Raw genomic sequence first — 25,325 nt, forward strand, 5'->3', positions numbered from 1 at the left:
GAAGTGCCTTTATGTAATGAAATGGAGATATGGCTATTATTTAGGCAGCAATCTTATAGCATTTAAATGGGAATGTACCCCATTGAATTCAGCAGGGATTATTTCTGAGTAGACATGCATAGGTTTGCACTGTAAAATAACCATGTTCGGCTATTTTCATTTTTGTTAATTTCATTTTCTGATGGTACACTTATAACCTCAGAAAATTGTGTGGTGAAATGTCACCTTACTCCACCATAATTATATAATGTAATTTCAGCTTCAGGTTTTAAAATTTACAAAACCAGGCACAACTTAGATTTGGATTATTCTCTTTAGCTGTACCGGTGTGAGTTCTCTGTTCAGAATGAATTTTAAAGCCAGCTTGATTTGCAGTTACATTGAGACCCTCAGAGGTTGTTTACATTGTGGGGAAGTTAATTTGGAGATACTGCCTTTTAAATAGGTCTACGAATAAGCTATTTGTTATCTACGCCATCAAGAGAGGAAATATTTTCATAATCCCCTTTGGATAACTTTTGTGCAGCTGACTGGTCATTTTATTACCCTACTCTATAAAGGTTATATACGAAAGACGCAGATACCAGAGGTCCGTCTATATGCTCTGGAAGCACCGAGGTGGCTCCATGGTGGCGCTGAGTCAATTATACAATGCAGCAGCCACCTCGAAGCCATTGCGGGGTTTTCCAGAGAAGCCTTGCATTTTAAAATCGAGGATTTAACCCAATTTTTCAGAATGGAGCAAGGCGAACACAGCCCTTGGGCCATCTAACCTCACTCCATCCTCAATTCAGAGGCATGGCCAGGCAGATGGCACCCCCTGATTGGTCGCCATCCACCCGGGCAGAAGGCAGGGGGCAGGCTGGTGAGCTGCATGGAAGCCGGAATGCCACCGCACTGCCTTCAGCATGAGGAGAAGAGTCTCTTTTGGTGGGACGTTTCCCTTTCTACTAACTCCAAGCCACAGCCTGTTCATTTCTGCACAGTCAAAAACAGACTTTCAGGCAATTACAGACTCTCCAGGCAATTACAAATGGAAGAAAATTGAAGGTTTATTTATTTATTTATCCCGGTATTTATAGCCTTGAAACAAGAGTTCAAAGCAGCTCAAGCTCTATGACAGTATAGGGTGTCATCAGATGAGTGTTTTATTGCACGTTCATTGAGGGGCACTCATGGATTTTCATGGGTCCTTCTCATGACGACATCTGTGTCCTGTGTGCCTCCCAGCCCTTCTAGCCTTCTTCACATGACAAAAAAACACCTCAGTAAATCCGACATAGTTTTTGAGGTGGAAGTTGCCACTATCTCCTGCTGGGTGCAGGAGAAGCTGTGCGATCAAAACAGCTCACTGAATGGGCCACCTGCACATTGTTTACTTCTTTTTGAAAGAGGAGGTAATGAGGGACAAACACACGGGCGGAGAAGCAATGGTAAAGAAACACGATTTTTCCCTGTGTGATGACGCCTTTGCACTGTCTCGTTCCTTGGCATGGGGATTACCCTGTGCAACCTGGCAGGAATGAAACTGTGGGGTTTTGGGGTGTCATGGCACCAATGCCGTGCAGTCAAGACAGCCCCTAAGCTGCCTCTCATTATTAAGTTCATCCTTTATTGTGCAACATAAAGCTCAATAAGACTTCAATTTTTAATATGCACAGTATGTGTAACACAAAGTCTTCTACAAGTTCTTATAGTTGTGAAAGCCTTCTATTTTTGGTATGGAAACTTTAATTGTGGACACTTTGTGAAAATATTATGTACTATAGGTACTATATAGTCATTTTTTAGTTGATTTCTCCAGTCGGGTAGTTGTTTTTGTCCTTTAATTTTGACTGAAGTCTCCCTGTAGTTCATGAATTTTAAAACTGGCATTATGGATGTTACTGAACTGTAAATGTAGGTTTATAGATACCATCCTTAGCAGATTTTTTAAAAAGCTAATCCAAATTTTATTTCCCAGAATTAAAGGCATTTGCCAGGAACACTTTCCTGGCAATCATAGAACGTACAGAAACATCCTTACACTCCGCTTAAGTCATGGTATAAGTCCAAAGGCATTTCAAGATGTTGGGTTGTTAAAAAGTGTGTCCCCAGGGTGCGTCAAGGCCAATTCCACAAACAAGAAAGTGACTGGAAAGACAAACAGTTTTATAAAAGCAGATGTTTTGTCATTTTTATTCTTCTTTGTGACAGACTTCAGAAAATGAGGATTGGAACAGTGGCATTGAATGGCATATTGCATTGTAAACCCCAACTGGTTTCTTCGTCTGTTATCCTAATTATTTGGTTTGATTGAGGTGATTTGAATATTCATATGATGCATATGAATGCACTCGTAGCCTCTCCTGTTGCCTCTGGCATTGAGGATGATAATCTGGACCTCCAACTATGCCAAGGACTTTTTAAATAGTTATGTATTTTAAATGTTTTAATACTGAAACGTATTTAATTATATTTTTAACTTTTGTATATTTCTATTTATATGTTTTCACTGTATATGTTTTGGTTTGGTAAAGCCACCTTGAAGCCCAGCATTGGGCAAAAGCAACAATACAAATAAATATAATAATAAATAATATAATAATTGTATCAAGGATCACTTGCTGAAGCTCTGCCTGGTTAGAACTCTGACTGAATCCTCATGGTGCTGGACTCTTCTCCTTGGCTGAAGGATCACCATAACCTCATGGTTGGCCTCCTCTTCTCCACAACCACCAGCTCCCGATTCCAGGTCTCCCTCCTGAAGAATTATTTCAGACTGGCTTTCTCCCCCCTCCCACAAGCTCTGAGAACTGTTCTCTTCAGCAAACGACCAGAAATTCCAACTCCCTGTCAATCCCTCTCTATGTGTCCTTCAGTCTCTGACTTCTCCCTGAACTTTTTTTAAATTGCCTGGTGACTTCTAATTGCCAATCAGCTCTTCTGACCCACTTCACCAATTGAAACTTCTCCCCCTAGGTATTTTAAATAGCCTGAAGCCTCCCTTCATAAGCTGCCATAATAACCAAATCAACCTCAACTATTTAAGACTCTTTATATAGTAACAAAGCTAGCCCCTTGGCCTAGTCAGATACATTGTAGCTTCACAGAAGTCACACAAAGTATTGAAACATAACAAAACATAAATAATTATATACACAGCATTTCCACACACAGAGGTATTCCAATTTCTTACAATGGGGGGGAAACCTGCAGAAAAACTGGGGGCTCAGCAAATGGCTGGAGATTGGGGAAAAGGAGGTGGGATGAGGGGAAGGGGTGTGGCCATCTGGGGAACAGCAGAGAGCAGGAATGGGAAGCCAGATTTGGCCCACAGACCTGAGGTCCTCTTTGTAACAGGGATATGGTCAACATTGAATGGATGAGCATACAACACATGCCAAGCAACAAGTCAAGCAATGCAAGTCATATGATGCTTGACTTGTATTGTTGTATGACCTCACACATGCACTGTATGCTATGTGTCTGGTGCTCATAATTCTTTCTTTCCCTAGTTTTATTAAATCAGTTAAGATTCTTACCCTGTTCAGACAACATGCTAAAGACAACATGCTGCTTAACCGCAAAATGGTTAACGGAATGCTTAACCATGGTTTACGGTGTCGTCTGACACATGTTTTCCCTAACCATCTGTGCCGTTAACCACATTGTGGTTAGGCTCACTAAAGAAAATTTAACCACAAAAGAGTTAAAAGTGTTGTCTGCAAGCATTCTGCATGTGGTTAGCATTAACCACAGCTGAATATGGTTAAGCTAACCACAAAGCCCAGAGTGTTATCTGAACCAGACCAGAGAGAGAGAGAGAGAGAGAGAGAGAGAGAGAGAGAGAGCATTTTCTTGAAGTTAACTAATCACAGTGACCATCCTGTGATTATTTCCCAAGTCCTTCCATTTATTTCCTATTTAATATTGATTTGGCTGCTTCTTCAGCTATATTACATATTTTCTGATTGTACAATTAAAATGAGATAAAATGAGTATTTATTATGTACTTCAAAATTATTTATTTATTTTTGTTTCATGCATCCTTCACAGTGCTTCTTGCTGATTCTTAGTTGCGACAGGTTTAAATCTATTAGCTCTCCCCACCATCTGCAAATTGTCCTTATAAATAATAAGGCTTATGTTTAAATTTTCTCATATTAACCAGAAATGAACTGGTTGGTTATGTGTTCTCAAGTGGTTACTGAACATTCATTGGCCCAAACTAGAACAACTTCAGTTGCAACCGAACCTGAAATCGAACTAAACCAAAAACTTTAGGTACTTATCTTAAATGTAGAATATAAAAATCCATTTTAATTTGAAGGCTGCCTTTGGTTTAAAATAGGAATGATAAGCACAACATAGCATATAGTACTCTGTTATGGACTAAACATTTTTTGATATTCTCAAATCTGTCTTTCATAGGCAGCTCATTAAGTACCTCTCTCCTGCATCAGACAACACAAGTCTTGAACACCCATGGAATGGTATTTTGGAGATTGAGAAAGGACGTTGGGCATAGCCAGGATCTACAAGTAGGGCTGGGTGAACGAGCAATATTTGAGATCTCTAGCATTCTCCAAATGTCTCTCTGTTCATCTTGTGCCTGATTCCTGTTCAGGTTTGCAGTTGCTTCTCGCTCTGTGCGAATATTAAATTTCCACAACTAAGAACATATGCTTCTTTTAAAAATCTATTTTAAGGTGTTTTATTCTGTTTTTATTGTATTTTATCTTGTACACTGCTTTGAAATTTTGAATTGGTAGCGGTATATATATATTGTAAATGAATAAATAAAATAAGTAGTGCCATGCTGGATCAGACCAAGGATCCATCTAGTCCAGCATTCTGCTCAAACAGTGGCCAACCAGCTGTCAACCAAGGACCCACAAGCAGGACTTGGGGCACTAGCCCTCTCCCACCCATGTTCCCTAGCAACTCTCCTTCTAAGACTAAAGTGGGCCTAAAGCAGACTAAAGGGGGTTAGATAAATTCCTGGAGGCAAAGGCTATCAATGGCTACTAGCCCTGATGGTTGTGTTGCACCATGTCCTGTCTTGTTCATCCCTGGCCGATGGCTGGTTGGCCACTGTGTGAACAAAGTGTTGGACTAGATGGACCCTTGGTCTGATCCAGCATTGCCCTTCTTATGTTCTTTCAGTCTGCAGGGGGAAATTTGCACAAATTAGGAAAACAGTGCAAAAACAAACTGGGAAAGTTGTGCAAACAAACCATGTTCCTATGTCCAGCAATTTGTGAACATTTTGATGGACACATGATCACAATCACATTCAGGGCTTTCAACAGGGAATGCTCATATGTTTTGCAAGCAAAACCGAAATTCTCATATACCCCTATCCACAAGAATTTCATTTCAGCTTGCAAATCAGCAAGTCAGGTCACTGATACTGTCTGTAACATCTCTCCAAGGTTTCAAGCAGAGGTCTTTCTCAGCCCCACTAGCTAAGTTCCCTTTTTAAGTTAGAGATACTAGGAAATGAACCTGGAACTTTCTGCATGGAAAGTGTATGTTCTTGAACTTAACTACCTGGTAAAGTTATTGACTGGGAATTGTTTAAAAAAAGGGGAGGGAGATACCCCATACCTGAACCACTGACTATCTAGAAAGCTTCCATTCTCTGGCTTTTAAACAAGAACATCAAAGGGATTCATCATGTTCAAAGTGGTTAGGATGGCTTTAGGGCATCAGATACTTACTCAACTTCTTTCCATTGACTTTTTCTTCTGTTAGCTCTCTAAAGTTCCTAGGTGTATGCCATGTTTCCTTGAGTTGCAAAGGACAAAAAAGAGCAAGGAGCATTTGCTTTGGTGTTAACATTTATTTAGGGTTACCAACCTAGCAAAGGAATATGTTTTGTGCCCTAAAAATCAGAAATACAGTTCTTGCAGCTTTCTCCCAAATTCCATGTTGTCTCATCTTTTAAAGCTTTCTGATTCACTGAAAACAATTTATTCCCCCTGCTACAATGGTCCAATACCCTCCAGTCCAGCCACTGAGAGGACACTTCCCTAAGAGAATGCCAAGACATGGAATAACTGGCATGGAAATTCCTTTTAACACCCTGTGCACTATAACATTTAACATTGATAGTTATATCCCTAGAGCCATTGCCATAAGTGGCCTAACAGGACTGAGAATCATGGCAGAACTAACACTACAATCAAAAAAAGAAACCCTGTTAGTTTTGTTTGTGTGTAATTCTGCTTATAATATTAATAAAAATGCAGACTGCCTTCCCCTATATATACCCAGGCAACCATTAAAATCTTCAGAGGAGGCCTTGCTGGTCATTCTGCAACCAATAGAATGACACCATGTAATAACTTGAAGGCAGGGCCTTTTCAATGGTGACCCCCCCCCTTTTCTGGAACACCCTCAGCCATGACATTTGGGAGGCAGAAAATGTGGTTATGTTCTAAATACGTCCAGAAAATGCACTTGTTCACCCAGGCTTCCTCTGGTGTGTAATTAATTGTATCCCTTATATTGGTTGTGATGTTGTAGTAGAAGTAGTAGTAATAGTAGCAGTTGAAATTGTCTTAATAGTGAATTTTAAACAAATCATGGAAAAAATCATACACATAAAATGAAACTAAACACCACCAGTTGAAGCACCAACTGAAGCAAGAGCATGTGCCTGGTTTGGCTTCACTACTGTCCTCTCTTTTCTGTTCCTTCCCACAAGTCAGTGGGTGGCAGATGGACCTGTGACAGGGAAAGGGCTAACTCAGCTGAAGCAGTGACAGCAATTGGAGATAAAGCAGCAGTGCTGAAAGCAAAGGATGACCCACCCTAGAGGGTCACAACTTGTTCCCAGGAAAGCCATGGGAGCCTTCTGACTCTCCTCAGTCTGCACAAAGCAGTCCCAATGGCCTGACACACCATGGCATCAATTTAGCTGCAGTGGAGCTAGCAGTAGCTTGTGCAATGAAAGCTCAACGTAAGTGGGAAAAAGCCATCATCATCACATGCCTTTAGTACTAATTTGTTGGTACAACATTGTCCTGGTGTTAGGAAAGTCAGGCTACTCTGACAATGCTTAGGATGCCACATCAGTGGTTCCACCGAGACATTGACCAAATCCAATAGCATTGATGTTGGATTCCAGCATGTGACCAGTGTCAGTACTGACATATGAATGCTGCATCCAGCCTTTCACTGCTGCAGGTTAGAATACTAGACAATCCATGGATCTTTTTTTTATTGATGCAACGCCAGAAACTTTGTGCTGCCTTCTTAGGTCAATTATCAATGCAAGAGATGATCTGGGAGGAAAGCTCTATTGAAATCCTTCCATTGAACTTTTATTTCTTCAGGAAAGTAATCTTCACATTTTAACTACAAGGAGCTAAACCTGGGAGAATGATGTTGAGCTCTATGGACTGGAGAGGGCTTCACTTTTTTAATCTGACTGCACAATGTAAAGACAGCTACAATTAAGCATTAACTCATGTTGATGGAGAAAGGGCAATTCTATATGCCCATTAAGCTACATGGATGGCTCACCTAACCATTAATGGTTTGTAGGGCACATGAAAGCCCATTTACCTGAAATTTTCTAAAATCGGTTTGTTTGTTTTTGCTCAGATGCTGCATTAAGGGATCTGAGTAGCGATAGTGCTTTGAATTTTTAATCAATCTTAAGATAACCTGTAGATTCTAAGGAACGTTTCTCCACAATCAAGATCTAGAACTTGTCATTCAAGGGCAGTTACCCCAAATTTATCTTCTTGAGATAGCATCCTCAGTGTAGATGAGCAAGGAATTTAAACTACATACCCCTACTTCATGTGCAGGCTGAGATCTCTCTCTATAAAACAACCAACTTCCTGCTGAAAGATAAGTTCCCCACTGTTGAAAATAATCAAGTCATACTTATTTTTATTTTTATTTTTTTAAAAAAGCCTCTCAACTTACATTGCCTCTCGTACATGGAAAGTACTCTGAGGGATTCATGCATTTTCCAGAAACATAGCAACATAGAACATAGGTAGTGCCATGCTGGATCAGACCAAGGGTCCATCTAGTCCAGCATTCTGTTCACCCGATGCACCCCCACCGCACACTTTAGATAACACTTCAAAGCATGGGAAGAGGAAGAATAACACGATTCAGGACAGATTGGTCTCTCAGTTTCACTTTCTCCTGCATTTCAATTTTTAAAACCTCAAGTCCTGTCTCTCCTGGACCTGAGGAACTTTGTGAATGTTCTTCAATTCTTATCAAAACCAAAACGAAATGAAATTCTCACCCATTCCTAATCCCGATCATCCTTCCATTCTTTGCTGCCCCTTTACAACATTCGGAGGAATTCCCAGTAACAGCGCATATAAACAGGTTTCTATAACCACGTTGTTGTTGTCTACAATGGAAAATTCTAGATGTCCTGTGTGTCCTTAGATTCACATAATCAATGCTTCCTTTTTAAAAAGCTATCTTTATTCAAGCACAAAAACTGGGAACACTGAAGGATGATACATTTATAGGGGAGTTTCTATCGAGCCATTCTTCTTCTCCTACTGCTATATCTCATTTTCTTAGCAGTTGATTAGAATCCATTTGGTTCCACAGGGATACACCCAATGACACTTCCCTGATAAACAGATATACAGGAGAGATAAAAGAAAATAACATATCACTGGTGGTGCTTAGAAAGTTGTTAAAACCACATATTCAACATCCACTTATCTTTTATGTATACCGATATTTGCAGTGATAAATGGCCCATTATGGAAAGTGATTGTCTGAAGGGCTGAAGCAGACTGTGGGCCTGCATACTGAGCAACGTTTTTGACCATTTACTGCTCATCTTTTCTATTATTCGTTGTATTGCCCCATTATTTTATGTACTTCCAGCTTGTCAGCCGAGAACGCAGGTGTAATGGAAAGAAATCCAATCCTAAAGACAATCTGTGGCTGACCACGGCTCAGAACTTTTCACATTTCAAATAAATATTGCTCCTAGCTTCTCAGTGGACCACACCTAGGGCCAAAACTATTTTGGTGTGTGGGGAATAGCAGAAGGGGAGATCATTCATAAGACATTGCAAACACTTCACACAGGACTGCTTCTGAAAATAGCAGCCAAGCAGCAAGCTCTGTAACACGTTTAAAGAGTCTCCCTAACACCATGTCTCAAAAGGGTCTAATTTAAGCACAAAAGACTTAGCTACAATTTAGAATCAAACTAAAGAGAATAGGGAAGACCCACAGATCAGTTAGATATGAGCTCACTAATATTCCTAATGAATATGCAGTGGAAGTGAAGAACAGATTTAAGGGACTAGATTTAGTAGATAGGGTCCCGGAAGAACTATGGACAGAAGTTCGCAACATTGTCCAAGAGGTGGCAACAAAAAACATCCCAAAGAAAAAGAAAACCAAGAAGGCAAGATGGCTGTCTGCTGAGACACTGGAAGTAGCCCAAGAAAGAAGGAAAGCAAAAGGCAACAGTGATAGGGGAAGATATGCCCAATTAAATGCAAAATTCCAGAGGTTAGCCAGAAGAGATAAGGAATTATTTTTAAACAAGCAATGTGCGGAAGTGGAAGAAGACAATAGAATAGGAAGGACAAGAGAAAATTAGAAACATCGGAGGTAAATTCCAGGCAAAAATGGGTATGATCAAAAACAAAGATGGCAAGGACCTAACAGAAACAGAAGAGATCAAGAAAAGGTGGCAAGAATATACGGAAGATCAGTATAGGAAGGATAATAATATCGGGGATAGCTCAGACGGTGTGGTCAGTGAGTTAGAGCCAGACATCCTGAAGAGTGAGGTTGAATGGGCCTTAACAAGCATTGATGATAACAAGGCAGCAGGAGACGACGGTATCCCAGCTGAACTGTTTAAAATATTGCAAGATGATGCTGTCAAGGTGATGCATGCCATATGCCAGCAAATTTGGAAAACACAAGAATGGCCATCAGACTGGAAAAAATCAACTTATATCCCCATACCAAAAAAGGGAAACACTAAAGAATGTTCAAACTATCGAACAGTGGCACTTATTTCACATGCCAGCAAGGTAATGCTCAAGATCCTGCAAGGTAGACTCCAGCAATTCATGGAGCGAGAATTGCCAGATGTACAAGCTGGGTTTAGAAAAGGCAGAGGAACTAGAGACCAAATTGCCAATATCCGCTGGATAATGGAGAAAGCCAGGGAGTTCCAGAAAAACATCTATTTCTGTTTTATCGACTATTCTAAAGCCTTTGACTGTGTGGATCATAACAAACTGTGGCAAGTTCTTGGTGGTATGGGGATACCAAGTCATCTTGTTTGCCTCCTGAGGAATCTGTATAACGAACAAGTAGCAACGGTAAGAACAGACCACGGAACAACGGACTGGTTTAAGATTGGGAAAGGAGTAAGGCAGGGTTGTATACTCTCACCTTATCTATTTAACTTGTATGCAGAACACATCATGCGACGTGCTGGGCTTGACGAATCCAAGGCTGGAGTTAAAATTGCAGGAAGAAACATTAACAACCTCAGATATGCAGATGACACCACTTTGATGGCTGAAAGCGAGGAGGAGCTGAGGAGCCTTATGACAAAGGTGAAAGAAGAAAGTGCAAAAGCCGGGTTGCAGTTAAACCTAAAAAAAACCACAAGATTATGGCAACTAGCTTGATTGATAACTGGCAAATAGAGGGAGAAAACGTGGAGGCAGTGACAGACTTTGTATTTCTGGGCGCAAAGATTACTGCAGACGCTGACTGCAGCCAGGAAATCAGAAGACGTTTACTTCTTGGGAGGAGAGCAATGACAAATCTTGATAAAATAGTTAAGAGCAGAGACACCACACTGACAACAAAGGTCCGCATAGTTAAAGCAATGGTATTCCCCATAGTAACCTATGGCTGCAAGAGCTGGACCATAAGGAAGGCAGAGCGAAGGAAGATAGATGCTTTTGAACTGTGGTGTTGGAGGAAAATTCTGAGAGTGCCTTGGACTGCAAGAAGATCAAACCAGTCCATACTCCAGGAAATAAAGCCAGACTCTTCGATCCAGAACTGTCACTTGAGGCACAGGTGAACTCAGTGGCAAAGAGCACCTTTTATCAGCTTAGGCTGATATACCAACTGCGCCCTTATCTGGACAGTGATAGCCTAGCTACAGTTATCCATGCTCTGATAACCTCTCGTTTGGATTACTGCAATGCGTTATACGTGGGGCTGCCTTTGAAAACGGTCCGGAAGCTTCAGCTGGTACAAAACAGGGCAGCCCGTTTACTAACAGGGACTGGCTGGCGAGATCACATTACGCCAGTCCTTTTACAACTTCATTGGCTGCCAGTCCAGGTCCGGGCCCGATTCAAAGTGCTGGTATTGACATTTAAAGCCCTAAACGGTTTGGGGCCAGGTTATTTGAAGGAACGCCTCCTCCCATATGTACCTACCCGGACCTTAAGATCATCTACAGGGGCCCTTCTCCGTGAGCCCCTGCCAAAGGAAGTGAGGCAGGTGGCTACTAGGAGGAGGGCTTTCTCCGCTGTGGCACCCCGGTTGTGGAATGAGCTCCCCAGAGAGGTCCGCCTGGCGCCTACACTGTACTCCTTTCGTCGCCAGCTGAAGACCTTTTTATTCACTCAGTATTTTAACACTTAATTTTAACTTAAATTTAAATTATACTGTTTTAACTCTGTATTTTAACCTTATATCAATTTTGCTGCGTGGTTTTATCCTGGTTGTGCTTTTTATATTGTATTTTGTATTTATATTTTTAACTTGTTGGTTGTTTTATGATGATTTTAATTTTTGTGAACCGCCCAGAGAGCTTCGGCTATTGGGCGGTATAAAAATGTAATAAATAAATAAATAAATAAATAAATAAATTGAGGGAATGGTATTAAAGGCAAAACTGAAGTACTTTGGCCACATAATGAGAAGACAGGATACCCTGGAGAAGAGGCTGATGCTAGGGAAAGTGGAAGGCAAAAGGAAGAGGGTCCGACCAAGGGCAAGATGGATGGATGATATTCTGGAGGTGACAGACTTGACCTTGGGGAAGCTGGGGGTGGTGACAGCCGACAGAAAGCTCTGGCGTGGGCTGGTCCATGAAGTCACGAAGAGTCAGAAACGACTGAACGAATAAACAACAAAACAATAGAGTACATGAAGTTCTACGTTTCCCACCAAATTCATCCACCACTCAAGATCAGGAGCTGTTCCCGCCTTCTATTCAGCCTGTGGAATATGTAAAAGGCTGCTTGTACCCCCTAATCCAGAGGTGCAGAATCTCCTTCAGTCCAAGGGCCAAATTCCATTTCAGAGAAGATTTCAGGTTGGAAGGGGGAAGGTCAAAGTCAAAAAGGCAGGGTTGAAGGCAGAAGAGGTGGGACGAAATACCCAAAATATACGAGCAGATTGTAGGTTAGAGTTCTTACTGCCAGTAACTAAGCCTTAGGGGAGGCATTGCAACCTTGTAGAATGGGGTGCAGGGGGAGACCATGCAAATGCCAGGAAACTACCAAATGATCACTGGTCAGGGAGAAAGAGTGGGTAGGGGGAGTTTGCTACTCTGGAACAGGGTGACCATATGACCAGTTCTGCCCGGATTTGTCCGGGTTTTTGATGGCAAATCAGGGAGGGGAAATCCGGATATATATTTTTCAAAGAGCAGCTCTAATGAGAATTAACAAAAATGCTTATAACTCTGTCATTTTTTAAGATAAAGACATGAAACTTGGCACAATGGTAGCTCTTAGGAAGGGCTTTAGTCATTCCAAATTTGGAACAGATCCGTTCATCCATTGATTTTTTAGGAATTTTTTTAAAAATGAAGTTTTAAAATTATTAGTTTTAAAACCGTCATTTTTAAAGTTAAAGAGATGAAACTTTGTACCATGATAGGATTTAGGTAGATATTTAGCCACACCAAATTTGAAACAGATCCGTTCATCCATTGATTTTTTAGGAATTTTTTAATAATTGAGGTTTTAAAATTATTATTTTTAAAACCGTCATTTTTAAAGATAAATAGTTGAAACTTTGTACCATGATAGGATTTAGGTAGAGCTTTAGCTACACCAAATTTGAAACAGATCTGTTCATCCATTGATTTTTTAGGAATTTTTTTAAAAATGAGGTTTTAAAATTATTATTTTTTTAAACTGTCATTTTTAAAGATAAAGAGCTGAAAGCTGACACCATGATAGCTTTTAGTAGAGCTTTAGCCATACCAAATTTGAAACCGATCTGGGGCCAGTAGCAAACCTTGTTAACAACAACAGCAGCTTGCAATGAGTGAAGATAAAGTCAGAAAAGATATTTGAGGGAAGGGGAGAATGTAACACAGAGTATAGCAAAAGCTTCAAAGTACAGCAAAACCTACAAAAGTAGGAGTGAGTGAAGTTAATTTCAGATACATTGAATCTCTCACTTGTTCTTTATTTCAGTGATTTTAACATTAAGATGTTATGTAGAACAGATTTGTCTTAAATGTGTGCTGTAAAATCAGACGTGACCAAGACTATGTTTGGGTGGGCACGCCCCCTTGGTGCTGGACACGCCCCTTGGGGTCGACCATGTTGTCCTCCTTTTTGGCTTCCAAAATATGGTCACCCTACTCTGGAAAAGCCTCCCTCATGCAGTTCAGGAGGAGGAAAATGTAATGCCTTTAAAAGCAGCGTGAAAACATTTTTTCCCCACACAGGCTTTCCCTGGGGGAAGTTGGGGGTAGGAGGTAAGAAAAGGTGGGTATGGCCTACTGGAGAATCCAGGTGGGCCAGATTTGGCCCATGGATCTGAGGTTCTGCACCCCAATGATGGACCAACAGTCTGACTCAGTGTAATGCAGATTCCTACATTCCTATGACCTACTTTTTAAAAAATAATTTAAAAGCCAGGCGAATGAGCTACAGCCATGAACTAAACTAATTACTATGGGGAATCCATGGGCTTCTGTCTAGTCAGAGAGCATTTTGAACTAGCTGTTATAACTGGATCTGGCCCACGCAACCACCAACATATTTATTGTTTGTGTCCCTCACTCCCTTCCGTCCTCCAAAGAACTCTGTCTGGCAAAGTCATTCTAAAGTCTCAGGATGTATCCTTTCCCATCCCTGTTACTTGAGGACCTTTCAAATGGAGATACCAGGAATTAAATTTGTGATGGGCCTTCCCTGTTACGGACATGATTTCATTGGAACTGAAGTATTTGGGTCACACATCAGGAGAGTACACTAGCTGTCTTAAATCTTCCCATTCAATTAGAATATCTACAATCAGATAATAGTTCATTTTATATTAATTACCCAATCAGTTGTGAATTTCCAGAAAGCTGGCCTTACATTCTTGAATTTCTTGTATCTGTCACAGAGGTAGCCAAACTATATAGATTTAGCTCTCCATTCTTCTTCGTCCATCAAATTATTGATCCACCTTGCCTTATATCATTCTTGTTTCCGTTCCTCAAGCATTGTCCAGCTTGTTGACAAGTATTTAGTGCCACTTACTGTAAGATTTCAGATATGCACAGGAGCTGTGATTCGCTTCCACTATATAACCGCCATAGCCAACAATTGCTATTGAACAGGAAGCACAGAGCCACTATCATGGGTAGGGTGGTTAGGGACCTATCAAGGGTCCCTACCCCAGCAGGGGCCCATTGACAAGAGCATCCCTAGACTTGCTGCTCATCTTAACCATTTCAACCTGCTTCTTCATTTACCTCTCATTCTGGCCTAGACAACAGTGGTGGTGGTGAGGAGGAGGAGGAGGAGGAGGAGGAGGAGGAGGAGGAGGAGGAGTGATAGATGCCACAGCCTACTTGCACCCTGGCTCTCTACTTGTCAAGCAAGGAAGTGGTGGCAATGATGAGAAAGAATATGAGGAGCAATAGAGCTGATGACAATGATGGGAAGAAGGTCAACTCAATGAGGGAGGGGGGCATTGAAAGGGTCTTGCCAAAGAGTCCACAAAAATCTGGGGCCAGCAGTGCAAGGGACACCTACTTATTTTGGATTTTCTTCAGTCCTTGGATGATGTGGAAAACACGTCTGTTGACTATGGCCATAGCTAGACCTAAGGTTTATCCCTGGATCGTCCAGGGGTCAAACCTGTTCATCTAGGTGACACACAGGGGATCCAGTGCTCAGGCAGGAGCGAACCCTGGATGATCCCAGGATAAACCTTAGGTCTAGCTGTGGCCTCAGTGGCCTCTCTCCTTTGGAAATTCCTCTTTCCACTGTGAAAGGACATCACCTTACCCTTAGAAGACCCCCTCTTCATGTGTTGGCAGCTTTAAGAACATAAGAAGTGCCATGTTGGATCAGACCAAGGGTCCATCTAGTCTAGCACTCTGTTCACACGGTGGCCAACCAGCCATCGGAAGGGACGAACAAGCAGGACATGGTGCAACAGCACCCTCCCACCCATGTTCCCCAGCAACTGCTTACTGCTTCAAATACTGGAGATAGCACACAGCCATCAGGGCTAGTAGCCGTTGATAGCCTTTGCCTCGAGGAATTTATCCAACCCCCTTTTAAAGCCATCCAAATTGGTGGCCATCGCTACATCTTGTGGGAGTGAGTGCCAAAATTTAACTATGTGCTGTGTGAAGAAGTCCTTCCTTTTATTTGTCGTGGATCTCCCAACAATCAGCTTCATGGAATGACCATGGGTTCTAGTATTTTGAGAGCGAGAAAAATGTCTCCCTATCCACATTCTCCATACCATGCATAATTTTGTACACCTCTATCATGTCTCTTGAATTATATGACCCATGTCTCAGGTTTTGATCTTATCTTTGAAGTCTCTTTCTCCACTGTTTTTCCCAACCTCAGCTAATTAAATGCATCTGGTGGTTCATGTCCCGTGATCAGCTTTGCACATACTCAAATCTGTTTTCCAATTCTTCAGCCTTTTCCTTCTGGTAATTTTGCACATTTCTTCTGGTAATTTTTCTACATTCAAATCTCAGGAACCCTTTCATCCCAAAGCAGGCCATTATAGGATTTTATGTGGCAAATGATGGTGGAATTTCTTGTGCCAGCCACCAAGAGACCAAGAGACATTTCCAGGAACAGTTTTGAAATATGATAATGCATCGTTACAGTAGCATCTGTATTGTGAATAATACAGCTTCATCTGCAAGTTTCTGGAAGGGGGCAGTGTTGCAGTCATTTGACCACAGCTAGCCTTAGGATCTGTATAGCCAACAATGTGGTTCCCTGTGATTTCTTCCTTTTGCTCCTCCCTTCCTCCCCACCCCCATTCTCTCTGTCTTCCACCATTTCTGAGAGCACATGAGTTTGCTCTCACTCCTGCCAGAGTAATGAAACACAAAATGGACTGAACAATCTCTTTTGAATCTCTACAGTGAACCTGCATTGTATATACAAGAATACTTGTGAGTAAAAATCTTTCCTTTCCTTCACCGAAGAAGAGTGTACTCTCCTTTTATTATTCTAAGATTGCATGTGGGACTGGTAAATGCTTATTCTGTTTTGCCTTTTTGTTTCTTCTCTGCTAATTGCCTTTCTAACAGGAGGCATCATTACTAAATAATCCCATCAATCTGGAGGGGGGGATTACTGCCAGAGGAGTTCCCCCATTATAAGCAGTGGCAAAAAAAGAAAAGAAAGAAAAGAGGAACTGTCCCCATCACATGTAAGCTCCCCGCCTCCATGGTCTGACTCAATATAAAGCAGCATCCTATGTTCCTGTGTTCCATTTCACCTGTCTCCCAAGTTTCAAGCCATTCTTTAAGGAATTTTGACTTGGTCCAACTTCCATTTTGGGGAAACTCTTGGGGGGGGGCACATTCCAGGAGTGGGTGGGGCCAAAGACAAAGGAGATGGGCCAAAAAATACAGCATATCCTAGCTTAAAGCTCTTACTGCCTATAGCTAATCCTTAGGAGAGGCATTTCAACATTTTATAAAGGGGGAAACTGCACAAATAGAAAATCACCAAAGACTGGTAGTAGGAGCATGGCCAAGGGAAGGGTCCCTAGGCTTGAGGTGATGCTATACACCCTCACATGAGAGTAAGGCCCTTTCTACACCTAAGGGCCTTTAGTTAGGGAGAGGGGGATGATCCTGGACTTACCTGCTTCCAGGATCACCCCAGGATATCCAAACAGAAGTACAACATCCTGGAAGGGAAGAGGGACATCGTACCCACCATTAATTTTTTTTTTAAAAAAAAAAAAAACCAGGACCCAGAGCGCTCCAGTGAAAAGTGAGTAAAAAAAATCTGACCTTGCTCCCCCCACCCCGATGTCCCTGGACTCCCCCCGGCCCAGCTCCTTCCATCTGCTGACCCTCACTACTCACGAGTAGGAGGGAAGAAGCTGGGACAGGCACCCACGTTGCCCGCGGTCCTTGAGATCATCCTGGGATGACAGGTAAAACCTGGATAACGAGGTCTTGGTTATCCCGGGGAAATGGAGGGATCGTCCCTGCATGTCATTTGGATGCACAGGGATTATCCCGGGGGGGGGGGGGGAGGCAGGTGTAGAAAGGGCCTAAATCACCAAGAATTCAATGAGACTTACTTACCTACTTACTTTTGAGTTGACATGAACAGGATTTTGCTGTAGGAGGAGCAATTTTCATTCACCACCAAGTTGAAGTATCACAAGGCCTTCATGTGGCAACCATTTTATGAAATGGTCTATGCTTTGTGGGGGAAGCGCACGCCAGGAAGTTTGTTTTCCTACTTCATTGGCCTCTGCTTCTTTTGCTTATGGAATATTTGCCAAACAAAGAGCAATTTTCTCCTTGTGCAGGAGTCAGCTAATTAGCATGGTACCCTGTCATTCTGTCACACTGACTTGACAAACAATATAGCAGAGTAAAGAGTTGCTAATTGGCTGATACTGTTAGCAGCAATTTCACAGTGCTAATGTACCAAGAAACATTAAAAAAGAGTTGCTTTGATCAGATGATGGAAAAATTACAGAAAGTGAGTCTTGAAAGAATAGTCAGCAAGAGTAATGTTATGTGATGTGGAAAAACATGCATTATCACTTTGGAGAGACTGGGAACATGGTGACAGGGGGGGGAGAAAGAAAAGAAAAAGTGTGAACACAATGATATAATTTTAGGGAGTAACAGAAATAAATCATACGCTACGATATAAACAGCCACAGGGCTCCTCGCTCATACTCCCACGCACACACCCATGTGCACAAACACACACACACTAGGGTGGCTACCGGTTGCTGTGAATCGCCAGATAGGAGGAAATGCACTCAAAAAAGAAATTTTCATTTTAAAAAATGCATGTGCTAATTAATACGTATAATGCAAATTTAGAAATTATTATAATTTAAATAGAAGTACAGTATGCAGGGCCAGATTAGGCCAGCTGATGCCCTCAGCACAGCCCAATAATGGGGGCCCCTTGGCCTTTCCATTGCTTAGCTGGCAAGACATTAAGATTCAGTAAGTGCCGAAGGTGAAATAAGACATTAAAAACTCAGTTTTCAAGGCCGTCCCCCATGCCAGAACACACAACTATATTAAATATAAACTTGTTAAGACAGTCAAACATACTGAACTCTACGTATATGTTGAGACAAAGATTGTCAGAAAGTTATCTCAGATGTCAGATGTGTGCCTAGCGCTTCAGCCTGCTGTTCAGGTGCTAACGGTTCTTATAATCCTTTATTTTTGAACCAGAACTAGACAAGACAACCCCTCAAATAGAGGATGCCTTTGAATAGGAAGCCCTGGCAGACCTTCAAAGAGAGGACTGCCCTCACAGTCTGGATTCAGGTGTGCTGGGGCAATACTTTAGAATGCCTTTTTTCTATATTATATGAGTTTTGCACATATTTTCCCTCCACAAGTTATGGTTGTTGAATGCATCTATCTTACCAACGACAGACATTTTTATTAAGACTGAAGGAGACGGAGCCCGCCTTCCGTGAATAGCAAATGACAAACAAGCCACACCGGTTTGCGAGATTTCTGTCTGCCAAGCAAATGCCCTTCCTCCGAGTGAATCGGCAAAGTCAAACCCACACATCACAACTTAATGTGAGATGAAACATAAACATCATTCTCAACAACCTCATGAGACATGGAAACTAAATGGATATTACTTTGAGGGAAAGCTGAACAATATTCCAAAGGAGAGAGAAGAAAAGCCGAAATAGAACACTTTTGTCAGCAATGAGACAGCTTATAATAATTAAAGTCAAATGGTTAAATAAATATTATTCTCTGTATTTCTGCTGCACACCTCTCTCTTTTTTTGATCTTCTACACCACACGTCTTCCCTCTTTAACGCCAGCTGTATATAAAGGTAACTAGAAGGTGATTCTCACCAGGCTTATAATTAGAAATAAGGACTTTTAATGTCCCCAGGCAGGGCTGGGCAGAGGGGGGGACCAGTGGGGCCAGTTGGCATGGGCCTACAATTTTGAGGGGGCCTACTCCGAGTCCCCCTGGTAGAGTAGAGGCAAAGGGGGACCCTTGGTAAATATTTGTTACAAAGTAGCTCAAATATTGAACTTGAGACTGGGCAATATTTCCCCAAATGTCCTCATCACGTTGCACATTTTTTTGTCATTGCCAGGAACAGTGGCCTCTAATGAGAGGAGGTTCAGTGTCCTAAAACGAATCAAGTCATACTTTCAGTCTGCAATGGTGCAAGAACGTTTGAATGGATTAGCAGTTTTGAACGTTAACATTCACAAGGCAAAGTGGCTTGGTTTTTCTGTTGTTGTTGATAAATTTGCCCAAAGAAAAGCACGTAAAGCATTTCTGAATGTGAAGAAGTGATGTCTTATATACATCTTAAATAAAAGTGCTTGCCATTACCTTTTTTTATAAATCATTCTAGTTCATATGTATTTAGAACTGATTAAAAAATATTTAATGAGCAGTTTGAAATGGGGCCTACATTTCCCATCTGGCCCGGGCCTATTAGCAGCTTTGCCCGGCCCGGTCCCCAGGCAGGTAAGGATTGGACCATTATGAAGACTCTTCAAATAATCTAGATGTCTCATATAGTTAGGGTGACCATATGAAAAGGAGGACAGGGCTCCTGTATCTTTAACAGTTGCATAGAAAAGGGAATTTCAGCAGGTGTCATTTGTATATATGGAGAACCTGGTGAAATTCCCTCTTCATCACAACAGTTAAAGTGCAGGAACTATACTAGAGTGACCAGACTTAAAAGAGGGCAGGGCACCTGCAGCTTTAACTGTTGTGATGAAGAGGAAATTTCACCTGGTTCTCCATATATACAAGTGATAGCTGCTAAAATTCCTTTTTCAATACAACTGTTAAAGATACAGGAGCCCTGTCCTCCTTTTCATAAGGTCACCCTAATATAGTAAGCAGGGATACAACTTAGAAATTTCATAGAGAACTGCCACTACATGGAGGTTAGGATGAGATCTACACCAAGCAGGACCTACACTCCTGCTTGAAAACAGTTTATAACAGTAGTGAGAACTGTTGGGGTCCAGGGCACACTCCGGCCGTTGCTAGACGAGGGTTTAGCCTGGCCTCACCCCTGTGCATCCAGATGATGCACAGGAGATCCCGGGGTCAGCCCGGGCTAAACCCTCCCTTGGCCCGGAATACCAGCACCAGCTCAGCCCGGGGCTGTGGAAGGTCTAGCTGGTTCCATGGCTTTTCCTAGCTATGCGGCTTACTCGTGAGTAGCCGGGAGAAGCCACGCTGTACCCATCGGGCTGGGGGGGAATTGCGGGGGGTAGATGGGGGCCACAGGGGGGAAAGAGCAGACCCAGCAGGAGAGATGGGAGGGAAAAGCGGAGCCAGGGTGGGTCTAGCAAGGCCCTCCATATACAGTTTTCAAACCATTTGAAAATGGAATGTGTCCTGGGCCCCAACAGTTGTCAATACCATTATAAACCACAGCTGACTGGGGTAGAAGGGAGGTAACTTAGAATCATAGAATCATAGAATAGCAGAGTTGGAAGAGGCCTACAAGGCCATCGAGTCCAACCTCCTGCTCAATGCAGGAACCACCCTAAAGCATCCCTGACAGATGGTTGTCCAGCTGCCTCTTGAATGCCTCTAGTGTGAGAGAGCCCACAACCTCCCCAAGCAACTGATTCCATTGTCATACTGCTCTAACAGTCGTACTGCTCTAACATTGTCTTACTGCTCTAACACTCTAACTTCTAGGCTTGCTCCTGCACTTTTAACTGCAGCTTGATCTGCAGAAATAAGCAGGGAATGTCTTTTTGTAGAAAGGAGATGAACTGCAAGGACAGGTCATTTTTATAGCAAGGAGATGAGCCATACCTGATATTCTTCTGATATTCTCAGCAGATCAAGCTGCTATTAAAAAGAATTAAACAGTATGGCATGAAGATCTGGCTTAATTGCTATTTACTGTGTAATCTGTACAGCACCATGTACATTGATGGTGCTATATAAATAAATAATAATTATTATTATTATTTAACATTAAGACCTATGCGATCTCCTGATGTGGCTGCCTGAAGACTGATCTCACACCAGAAGTTTTGAGATGAAGTTGTCCATAGAATCACAGGACGTTAGAGTTGGAGGGGGCCCTGGAGATCATTTAGTCTAATCCCATGCTCAGTGCAGGATGTACAATGGACAATGCAACTACTGTGTCCCTGAACAGAGAGCTCCCCAATCTCTCCTTAAAGATCACCAGCAAAGGCCAGCCCACTACCACTTGCAACAGTCTGTTCCACTATAGCACAGCTCTTACCCCAGGCTTGATTAGAAAAGATCTTTTGTTTCTTGAATCAAAGTTTGCTTAAGTTGGTGATGCAAGCTGGAGATGCTAAAAATGGATCATCCTATGCCTTAGGACCTACCTGGGGCTTGAAGAAACACTATTATCCAGGCGACAGGTGATTAAAAATGAGTGGTTCTAATCGGGATATTTCCTGTGTAAACCACTGATGTCACTCTTGATAAGATTAATCAGGACTGTCAGGAAAGAGGCTTCTCAACTCTTGAACTCTGCTTTAATTTAAAGATGATTTGGTCAATACAGCATGTGCTTGCTTCTAGATCAAGTGCATGCTAATTAACCATGAATATTTGCTTATCTTTTGTCTTAGAGTATGTCATTTAAATATGTAACCTGAAAGCTGACTCATGTACTCCAAACCGGGATATAAGCTGATGCCAAAAAATGTGCAAAAACTCATTCATTGGTTGTTCCTCTGCAATGAATCATTCTGATTAAGAATAATCAAGGTGTTTCTTCGGGGGTGGGGAGGATACCAGCCAAAGACGCTTCCGTCTTGCCTGCCAGAGTTTCTTTGAAATTCTCTCTTCCTACTTCTATGGAGATTGGAAAGAGCTGTCAACATTTTCAGTTCTGCATATCTCTTTCAGCAGGTTTGAACTCTTAAGCGGCTGACCTCACTCCACCCCAGACATTTGCAGTTTCAGGAGAAACTTTGACAGTCAAACCTTGACAGATAGTGTAGATATGCCTTAATATAGCAGGGATCAGAGGGCTTGGGCAAGACACCCTCAATGGGTCCCTCAGTGAGTCGTCCTTCATCACCATTGTCACCAGATGCTATCTTTCTCGTTGTGACTTTGCCCGCTTCCACAATCAACACTCACGGGGCACACATGAGCAAAGTTTCCTGCAATGACAGGAGTGCCATTGCGGGAGCACGTGTGCCTCATTACGGCAGGTCCAGATGTGTATCGGTAGAAGTGGGCAGGGCTAGGCAGATGGCTACTGGTCACAGGATTTTTAAAAATTACTCTGAGGGTTGCGCACCAGCACAGATACGCAGCAACACATGGGGGATAGGAATTCTAACAAATATGCATTCCTGCACAGAGATATGTTTGTATTAAAAACAAAAACAAAAAACCCTTGGTGGTGAAACATGCTGATACCCATGCACATGCCCCCCACAGCTAATTGGCTGTTCGCTGATTCTGGAACTCATAGCGAACAGCAACGACCTCGCAAAGGGGGGGGGGCACACCACACATGTTCCTCACAATGGATGCGAGAGAGCCGAAAAACCGTGACAAAAACAGTCAGGGATATTCCGGGAAAACTGAGAGGTGGAGCCAAGATCACTGCAGGAGCAGGTGAATATCATGTGGTCCATTAGTGATGACTATGATACACTCCTGCAATAAACGGCTGGTGTAGACTCCCCCACACCACTTATCTGCTTGACAGACAGACAGAGAGCCAGTAGGCATCTACTACTACTCCTTCTCACCTCCAACATTGTCTGGGCTATAATGAGAGGTTAACAAGCAAGTTGCAATGGTGAAGAGGAGGAGTAACTCCAGGAGCCTCTCAATGGGCACCTGCTGGAGTGTGGGCCCTTGACAGATACCCAACCATGTCTACCATTGTTTTCGGTCCTGGCAGTGCTGTGGGACCAACTAGATATGATTCTCATTGTTAGCAACCACATCAATTTAAAGCATTGTGACATGGAACAACCTCCAAAAAATCAAATTGGAACACGATTAATAACTTCTATGTCCTCAAAGATCACTCAAAGAAGGATGCAAAAGTATATACTGTAAGCCTCACAGTTACAATCAATTAAACATGAAAAGACAAGATAATAAGGGCAATTAACAGCATTTGTACTAAGCAAGGATTATAAACATTAACAACGGATCAGCATTAATTTTGTTACTTTTACTTAATGTTCTCTTGGACAGGTTGTAAATGGATGGGTAGTGAAAGGAAAGGTCAAACAGCATCATGGCAGTCTCATTTGCGTGTAAGAAGAGTAAGCGACATAAAACCACACAGTGGCCAGAAAAATGCATTAGTACTATGTTATGAAAAACTATTAAGCCATCCTCTGAGATTATTAGAAATCAAAAGTGGAGGCTTTTTCAAAGACATAAATGTAGCAAGTTGTGCAGGGATGTGCGCATAGAATCATAAAAGCATGACAAAGGTGTTTGAGGTGAGCTTCTTTTCTCTATGGGTTATTGGAGACCAAAGTAGAAGTTACGGAAGTAAAATTGCATGTTATAATACACTCTGTGCCAGAGTCCTACGTGGGGAAAAGATTTAAAGCACAGCACAGGCAGGCAAGAAGAGTCTTCCACCACCTGTACTCATGCCCACTCACCCCTCAAACAACCTCTGGTTCTCCCCAGCTGTTTTTCTCTTGGCCAACTGGTCCAAAGACAGGATGAAACACACAGCAGGCAATATTAATTACACAATTTAAAGTAGATGCCTGCCCACTGTTCTGTGAGTGGATTGAGAAAATCTATAAGTGGAGAGAGACAAACAGACAGACTGACAACAGCAAATTGTGTCTCCAATGTTAATCCAGGAAAAAAATATCTATGTCCCAAGCACCAACAGTTTGGGAAATGGTTAGTGCTTAGGGCATAGCCATTGTCTTTTTATAAAGCCATCCGTTCATCTTTACAAATATGGAGAGCTGGTTCCTGCAGCACCATCACTGAGATAGGAAGATAAGGCAAGCCAGACAGGAATGGTGGCAGCCTTCCTAATAGTAAAACCACTGAACAGCATGAGGCAGAGGTATATACCCTGGTTGCTGGGGCAACAGGAGGGCTTTCATAGTTACTAGAGTTATCTGGATTTTGTGAAATCTGTCCGGCGTGTGTTTCATGGAGTGTGTGGTGTCATTCGGTCCAGTATCCATTCACAGACGGATTTGGTTTTTTTTCCCCATTATACATCAATAATACGTAAATAATTCCATAAGAAAGTTTGCAAAAATTTACATAATTTGTTAGTATATTTTAGCATATCATCCCCCATTCCATTCAACGTTTTCCCCACACATATTTTCCAGCATGACATATGTCTTAGGAGAAGCTTGCATATTTTCCTGCAAATACGTTTGTGTAAATTTCAGGAAAGTTAAAAAACACAAAACAAAACCCTGAAAGCCCAACGACTCCATGTGGCCTGGAGAGAGTGGTCCGCCACAGATTCTGCAGGTCTGATCCTTAGAAATGCAACCTCATTTTAGTCTGTCTTGGATTCCTTCCTAATAATTACTGCCAGGATAGAGCAGGAGGCTGGTTGTTGTGGCAATGGGGATGTTCTCCACTGTCCCATGAGACCAGAAGACCTCACAAGAGTTAAGGAAGACATTGTTAGCATGCACAGCTTGTCAAGCTGCCTTAAAAGCCAAATAGGCAATTAGGAGGATGGAGCTCCTTGTACAAAAGCTTTAGCTGGGGCTAAGGGAAAGAAGTGTGCCCTTGGCCTTCTCTTTAGCTGTGGACAAGGTGGGAAGCAAACCAGCTTTCTAGGCCATGGAAGTATCTACAGACACCACAGTAGGAGGGGGAAAGTCATGATTATAAAACATCTATCACTATTAATTCTGTATGACACAAAAG

Source organism: Elgaria multicarinata, chromosome 8 (assembly GCF_023053635.1).
Source record: "Elgaria multicarinata webbii isolate HBS135686 ecotype San Diego chromosome 8, rElgMul1.1.pri, whole genome shotgun sequence".
NCBI classification, from domain to species: Eukaryota; Metazoa; Chordata; class Lepidosauria; order Squamata; family Anguidae; genus Elgaria; species Elgaria multicarinata.